The following is a 9177-nucleotide window of genomic DNA, read 5'->3' as shown; positions in this document are numbered from 1 at the left end:
TACATATAAACATCTAGAAATCAACCATAATTATGGTATCATGATTCTTTTAATCCATAATTCAATTTAAGGGAAGTTATGATCGAAGTCGAAGAAGTTAAGAGTCAAGTCTAAAATTTAAAAAGCAAGTAAAAGTAATTTCTTTAAATTTTCAAGGGTCTTAAACAAACATTTTAACTTTGTTTGAAGTATCAAGCTACAGGTTGACAAAATAGTAATGAGTTGAGTTTAAATCTCAAAAGTTAAAAGGGAACTAAAAATTTCCTAGGAGTTAAGTTTCAAGTTGAACAAAGAGTAAGGAAGTGAGTTCATTTCTCAAAAGTAATAATGAATCTAAGTAGTCACTAAGAGTTACAAATATTTTCACATTTTGAGAAAAGAAAGGAAGCTAGATTGAACAGACCCTTTGGATAGTGTTAGAATAAAGGGAACTATGATTTACACGAGAGCTTTCAAAGCTATTTTTGAGAAATTACCTCAAACAAGAGAAGAAGTTGTTATAAAAACACATGAGCTATGTATTTCGGGAGTGGTATTGAGCACAGATTTAGGGACTTGAGTTCTTAAAAACTCAAGTCACCATAAAACATGTAGCTAACATGGAAAACGAAAGGATAATACCTCTTAAATGTTTCCTTAGTTATTTTTACCATATACTAGTGGATCCACTCAGTAGTTATGGTCTATACTGATGAAAAGGTATAGAGAGGTCCTCTTGCAATGTGAGTTCAGACATTGTACAATCGCTTAGGCTCATAGTGATGATTGTTGGTCAGAGAATCTCCCATTGAAATTACATTACTTTGACTATATGTAAAGTTGAATTTGTTGTTGCATTATATTTAATGAACAATGATGTTTACTCTACTTTTACAAGTTTTTTAATGTATATATTGCATGTTTCCTTACTGTTTTATATTGACTTGGTATTTCATTAGTTTAGCAGATCCAAGGTAAGATCTTCTTAATCATTTAAAGATTTAAGTTGTTGTTTAGCTTTCCAACTGGCATATTCGTAAATTCAATGTAAAGATGCTAGTTGGACTGCATTGTCTTATGATGCAGACGCATGTAACAAAGATTAGTACAGGGTACCTCATTGGTCCAGTTGAGCATTCGGTGTGAGTGGTAAGCTTTTGTGTATTCTCGAGGATATATTTATTCGGTTACTATTTGGTACCTCATTGGTCCAGTTGAGCATTCGGTGTGAGTGGATGTTCTTATTTCATATTTATTTTGAGTTAAGTCTTTGGCTGAGTTAAAAAATCTAGTCCATGGTTTCTCTCAAGACCAACAACGGTCATTGGATGTCGGCCACGTCCATGGTGTAGGCTCCAGGCGTGACATGGGTATTTAGAGGCAGAGTATTTCATGGTGGCATATTACATTGTATGTTATGATATCCTTCATTCTTTAGTGATTAAGCATTTTTATTGGTGGTTGGAAAGTATATGATATTTGATTACCTCTATTTGATGAATCTTGACTGGTAAGTTTATATAGACTTGTATAATTAAAGAATTTATTTTACTTATATTTACTCTTTTCGCTGCTTCATCATTGTCGATCAATGAGATATACTGGGTACACGTGGTTTCTAACTCATGTTGTACTTGTTGTACTATTTGTGGTGCTGATTCGATTCCAAGTACAAGCACATCTTATGGAGCATTTTGAGTTCGAGCTTGAACTGTCTTCGAGTTGTGGTGAGCTTCTTGGTTAATCCGTGGCCCTCAGCTCCATCTATATTTTACCAATTATGTTATTTTAGTATTAACGCAAAATATCCTTTATGTTGGTTTCTTCATTTTAGTTTCACACTAGTTATGTATTTTAGAAGCTCTAGTACTTATGACACCAATTCTTGGGCGGTATTATATGTTTTGCTTATTTCGTACATATAAGGAACTTAGTGCTGGAGATTTTTTCTAAGTCATTACCTTTTTACTCACTAGTAAAATATGTTTTATTGACTTACTTATTTATTGGGACATAGGTGCCATCACGACTTGTGAATTTTGGTCTTGACAAAACAGCCTTCTAGGGTAATTTTACCCATAAGAAATAGTAATTATAGTAGAGGACGTCCACAAGTAGGACGAAAAGGAAATCAGAGAGGTCGTGGAGATAGAAGAAATGGTAACAGAGGTAAAGGTAATGCACAATATGGAATGGAGGTAGCATATTTTCATGATAGATCTTAATGTTTTTGATATCCTCGAAAAATGAGGCAGAGGTGTTTGATGCAACGATCAAAGGTACTATTTTTTTCAGTGATCGAATGGCTAACATATTATGTTATCTAGATTCCTATAATTCTTATGTGTTTGTAAGATTTGCCTCTGATTTTTAGATGTTGTGTGCTATTATTGACGATATTATAAATATTTCTACCCCAGTTGGCGAGCAAGTCATAGTCCCCGATGTTTACCGTGCTTGCCCTATTTTTTTTAATGGGATTTAAAATATAGGCTGATTTTGTAATTTTTGATATGGCTAACTTCAACATAATATTAGGCTTGACTGAGTTGTCTTCCAATTATGATGTTCTTAATTATAATGCTAAGTCTGTGAGTCAATAAACTCGGGGACGGGAAAACATTGAGTGGGAAGGGGCATACAAGACTCATCAAGTTAATATTATATCTTCTAACAAGGCTAGTAAATAAGTAGAGGAAAGTTGTTTACCTTACTTAGCTAATGTTAGGGATGTTGAGATTGATGCTCCATCCATTGGGTCTATTATGGTGGTGTCCAAATTTGGTCATGTTTTTCCAAATGATTTGCTATGTATGTCTCAGGATAGAGAGATAGATTTTTGTAACGACTTAGAGCCTAGTACGCGCCTTATTTCTATATATCGATATTACATTGCTCCGGAAGAGTTTAGAGAGTTTAAGACTCAAATCAAAGAGGTTCTGATAAAGTATTATTTTTCCTATTGATTCCCCGTGGGGTGCATCAGTTATATTTTTAAGAAGAAGGATTGTAGCATGAGGATGTGCATAGATTTTCGGCAATTGAATAAGGTAATTATTTGAAATAGGTACCCCTTGCCTAGGATAGATGACAATTTTAGAAATTACAAGGTGCATAACTTTTCTCTATGATTGAATAAAGATTCGGGTATCATCAATTTAATATTAGGACTGAAGATATACCCATGACGACATTTAGGACTCATTATGGACACTATGAACTCTTTTTTATGTCATTTGTGTTTATTATTGCGCCTGACACATTCATCTGCTTGATGAATAAAGTATTCAAAACCTTTGTTGACTATTTTTTGGTAGTCTTTATCGATAACATTGTTTTGTATTACAAAAGTAAAAAAGAGCATGAAAACCATCTTCGTATTATTTTTGGTATTCTTGAAAATCAAAAGTTATACACAAAATTACCTAAGTGTGAATTTAGGTTGATGTTGGTTACATATTTGGGGCATGTCGTGTAAAAATAAAGGGTAAGGGTAGAGTCCAAAATGTTTGAAGCGGTTGAGAACTGGGTCCGACCTAGTTCGGTGACAGAGGTTAGGAGTTTTATGGGACTTGCTAGTTACTATCATGGTTTTTTTTAGAATTTTTCTTCCATTTCTACTCACTTGACTTATAAGACCAAAAAGGAGGTATAGTTTGAATGAACTCAAAAATGTGAGAAGAGCTTCCAAAAGCTTAATACTCTTTTGACCACTACGCCCATTCTAGCATTACCAATTAAGAGTAAGGACCTTATTGTCTATTAGGAGTCCTTTCATTCTGGATGGGTGATGTTTTGAGGTAACATATGAATATCATAGATTATGGCTCTCTTCAATTGAAGATGCACAAGAGAAATTATCTTACTCGTGATTTGGAGTCAGCAGCGGTAGTATTTGCTCTTAAGATTTGGTTATATTATTTGTTTTGAGTGAAGTGTGAGGTATTTAATCATCATCGTAGTTAGCAACATGTATTTATACAAAAGGATATAAATTTTGCACACCGAAGAAGGATGGAATTACACAAGGATTATGATGTGACTATTCAATGCTATTTAGGTGAGGCAAAAGTTATAGAAGTCGCTTTAAGTCAAAACACAATAAGTGTGGGTAGTTTAGCTCAATTTAGTGGAACCAATGGACTAATGGCAAAGGAAATTCAGACCTTAGAGTCAATGTTCATGCAGTTGGGAATTTCCGAAAGAGGTTGGTTGTTAGCTAGTATTGAAACTAGATCAACATTCATAGAGGAAATCAAGGCTATGCAATTAGAACATGGAGATTTACATGAGCTTAGAAAAAAGAATTCAATTGGTAAGTACCAATGAACCACTCTAGATACAGATGATGTGCTCAACAATAAGGGTAGAATATGTGTTCCAAGAGTTGATAAATTCATCCCAAGGTTTTTGGCGGAGGCTCATGGATCGCGTTCTTGTATTCATTTAGGTGTGAACAAGATGAATATAAATTTTGAATGAGTTTATTGGTAGTCAATATTATATAAGACATTGAGAATTTTGTGGAAAATTGTCAGAGTTGTTAACAAGTGATGTATGAACATCAATGACCTATGAGGTTTCTATGAAATATATCAATTTTTGAATTGAAGTGGGAAATGATAGCCATGTATTTTGTGATTGGATGTCCCATGATTTTTGTGAAATTTAACTCTATTTGTGTTGTCATTGATAAGCTGACTAAGTCATCCCACTTTATTGCGATAAGGGTGGAATACAATTCTGAACATATTTGTAAGATTTATAATTAAAAGATATAGTGAAGTTTCCTGGTGTTCCCCTGTCAATCATCTCAGATCCTGGTACGCTTTTGACTTTCATGTTATGAAGAAATGTACATGATGAATTGGACAAACTAATAACTTTTATTATGGCCTTCCATCCCCGAAAATAGGCATCCAATAAGGACTATACAAGTGATAGAGGACAAGTTGAGAGCTTGTGTAATTGACTGTGGACGACATTAGGATATGTTCCTACCCGTATGTAAGTTCTATAATAATAATAGTTACCACTCGAACATATATATGCAACTAATTTTAGCATTTCATGGGAGAGGATGTAGATCTCCCTTAGGTTTGTTTGAATTCGATGATGTAAATTTTTTGGGGGATGACTTAGGGAAAGATGCTCAAGGTAAGGTCAGGAGCATTTAAGCTAAACATTTAGCCAAAAAGAGTGGACTAAAAAAGTATGTTGGTCACAAGGTGAGAGACCTGGAATTCAAGTCGGGGGAACATGTTCTTCTCATGGTATCACCAATGAAAGGGGTGATGAGATTTGGTAAGAGGTGTAAGTTGAGTTCTCGCTATACTGGTCCCTTTGAGATTCTTAAATGAGTAGGGCCAGTGGCGTATAGACTTGCGCTACCTCCTAATTTTCTAGGGTACATCTCATATTTCATTTTGCTATGTTTAAGATATATCACTGTGATGGTGACTGTATAATTAACTGGGACTAAATAGGGCTAGATAAGGTCCTAAAATACTAGGAAGACACGATTTTTATTCTTGATCGTTATGTTTGAATGTTGAGGACAAAAAATATTTTGTCCTTGATAGTTCAATGGAAGCATCGTCATGTTAAGGAAAAAAATAGGGAGATCAGCAACATGGGTTTGTGTTTTTGTCTTTCCAACTTCAAGGTCATGGAAGGAAACGGTGGAAAGCTCATATGCAATGTAGAGCATCTAAATTACCTCCACTTATTTGGACCCAATTTCATGCCTTCTTCTTACATAAATATAGTCCTAGGACTTTAACAGATTTGCAACAAGGATTAGATTATTGCATTAGAAAAAGGTAGTATAAATATGGCTTATTATGAAGTAAAATTTGATACATTGTTATTATATTCTACACAATTGGTTGCCAATGAAAAGGAGAGGATTTTGTTGTTTATTAAAGGGTTGGATTCTGAGATACAAGTGTTATCTGTCCACATGACTTCTTGGGGATGGAACTTCAATAAATTGATCGATTATGTCAAGAAGGTGTATGGGTAAAGCGAGACGGTCAATCTAGGGCGATAAATTAGAGGCCAGGAGTTCATGAAATTTTCATGGCTCCAATGCTAGAGGATCCGGTCGATCACCCTCCCGTCCAAGCAAATTAAGTCCCTCATTCCCTCCTCTACTGGTAACTTTTCAAGGTCCTCCTTCTAAAAATTATATAACTGATCCTAATGATGGGCACGTGGCAGGCGACAAACCATATGTCGTCTTCACTTGATTTAGTAGTAGGGAACTAGGACACATCTTGAGGAACTTCCAACAAATGCGTCCACTTGTGCACATGCAACAACTTTCTCGACCAGTTGTACCTGCTGAAAATAGTAATAATTGTAGGGATCTCCATAAGTAGGGCCAGGGGAAAATTAAAGAGGTCGTGGTGGTATAGGAAATGGTAACACATGTAGACATAGAGTACAACAAGGAAAGGAAGTAGCTCATGTCGATGATAGAGCTAAATATTATGTCTTTCCACGAAGAATGAGGTAAAGGCATATGATGCAGTCATTAGAGGTACTTATTTTGTTTGTGACCGATTGTGTTATGTACTACTGGATATGAGCTCCGCCATTTCTTATATGTGTGATATTTTCCTCTAATTTTGAGATGTTATGTGATATTCTTGACGATCCTATATGTGTTTCTACCGCAGTACGAGCCCCATTTCTATCCCTCATTATCGCATGGATCAGGCGATGTTTTGAGAAATTAAGTCTCATATCCAAGAGCTTCTTGATACATGTTTTTTTAGTCCTAGTGCTTCCCCATGGGTGCTACAATTTTAATTATTAAGAAGAAGAATTATAGCATGATGATGAACATAGATCACCGGCAATTGAATAAGGTCACTATTCAAAATAAGTACCCCCTGCCATATATAGATAATTTTTTTGACGAATTAAATTGTACATTGAGACTCTCAAAAATTGATTTAAGATATATGTATCTGAAACTGAATATTAGTCGTGAAGATATATCCAAGACGATATTTAGGACTTGTGACACAATATGAATTTTTTGTTATGCAGTTTGGATTGACTAATAGGTCTGCAACTTTCATTAGCTTGATCAACAGAGTATTCAATTCCTTTCATGACTTTTTTGTGATAGTATTTCGATGATATTTAGGTATATTAGGAAAGTGAAAAAGATCATGCTAACCATCTTCGTGTTGATTTTGCTATTCATCTAAAGCAAAAGTTATAAGAAAAAATTTATAAGTGTGAATTCGGGTTGATGTCAGTTGAATTTTTGGGGAATGTGTTTTCAAAATATGTGGTAATAGATCGCCAAAAGGTTTATGCAGTTCCCAATTGGTTCCGACCTAGATCATTGACGGAGGTTAAGAGTTTTATGTGACTTTCTAGTAACTATCGTCATTTTGTAAAAAAAATTTCTTCAATTCCTACTCAGTTCACTAATCTTACAAAAATGAGGTACCATTTTAGTTGACTGTAAAATGTGAGTAAAGCTTCCAAAATCTTAAGATTCTTTTTACCATCGCTCCTATTCTAGCATTACCGATTAAGGGTAAGGACGTTATTGTCTATTGTGATGCCTCACATTCTCGATTGGGTGTTGTGTTGATGCATGATAAGAATGTCATAGATTACGCCTTGGATCAATTAAAGGTGTACTGGAGAAATTATCACATTCATGATATATAGTTTGCAGCTGTAGTATTTTGTCTTAAGATCTAGCGACATTATTTGTATGGAGTTAAATGTGAGGTATTTACAAATTATAGTAGTTTACATCATGTTTTTGCCCAAAATGATTTGAAGTTGAGACATCAAAGATAGATGGAATTACTCAAGGATTATGATGTGATTATTTAATACTATCCGGGTATGACAAATGTTCGGGCAGGCACATTGAGTTGAAAAGTGATAAGTATTGGTAGTTTAGCTTACGTGACATGAACGGAGAGACTCTTTCCCAAGTAAATTCACACCTTCGATTATAAGTTCATGTAGTTGGGCATTCTTTAAAGAGGTGGGTTGCCATGTTCATAGATTAAATCAAGTCCAAATAATTTGAAGATGGAGATTAAGAGGAGATTAGAACAATGATTGCAATAGGGAAGTCACAAAAATCCACTCTAGATGCGGATGGTGTTCTAAACAATAATGGTAGAATATGTCTTCCAAGAGTTGATGAACTGATCCCAAGGACGTTGGTGGAGACTCATGGCTCGAGCTATTCTATTCTTCTGGGTGTGACCTGTTATGTTTTATTTGTCCTAAATTTCTACCATAATTAGGTTTTCCTTTTAGGTAAAGGTTTTGGATTGACTAATCCTTTTTCTAGTAGGAAAAAGATTAGGACTCTATAAATAGAGACATGTTCCTTCTAACTTAATAAGCATTCACAATGTAGTCTTAAGGACTTTGAGAGTTTTTGTTAGAGAGAGAATTTGTGGGTCACAAGCTTGATATGTTATCACTTGTGTAAACCTCCCATGTATTCCGAGTGAATTGGTTGAGGTTGTTCCCTTCTGTATTTTGTACTCTCATATTTATAGTGGATTTCTCATCTCCTTTTTGGATGTAGGTTTATTGACCAAACCACGTTAAATCTTTGTGTCTTTTGGTATATTTCTCGTTGTCTTCTTACTCGTGATCTTTCGAGGTTTGCTTTGTTAGTTTTCGCATTTACACCTGCTTATTTTCGGTCCCAAGAATTGGTATCAGAGCCAAATTCAATGATGGAGTCAGGTTTAGTGGTTCGATAATCGATGATTGAACCAGGTCAGAAAGAGGTGTTCATCATGACGGGTGTAGTTCTAGCCGCAACCTTTTTGACAGTAATTAAGATTTTGTTGGAGAAATTGTTTCAGAGAGAATCTCTGTGTTGAGACATAAATTTTGCAAAGGAGATTATGGAGAGGAGAATCAAGTTGTTGAAGATTAAGTAAAGAAGGTGGACATATTTATTTTGATAGAAATTCAAGCCAAGGGGGAGATTTGTTAGGTTTTATTTGTCCTAAATTTCTACCGTAAATAGGTTTTCCTTTTAGGAAAAGATTTTTGATTGACTTATCCTTTTTCTAGTAGGAAAAAGTTTAGGACTCTATAAATAGACACATGTTCCTTCTAACTTAGTCAGCATTCAGAATGTAGTGTCAAGGACTTTGAGAGTTTTGGTTAGAGAGAGAATTTGTGGGT

This window comes from Solanum pennellii, chromosome 10 (assembly GCF_001406875.1).
Source record: "Solanum pennellii chromosome 10, SPENNV200".
Taxonomy (NCBI): Eukaryota; Viridiplantae; Streptophyta; class Magnoliopsida; order Solanales; family Solanaceae; genus Solanum; species Solanum pennellii.
This window is presented reverse-complemented; position numbering follows the sequence as displayed.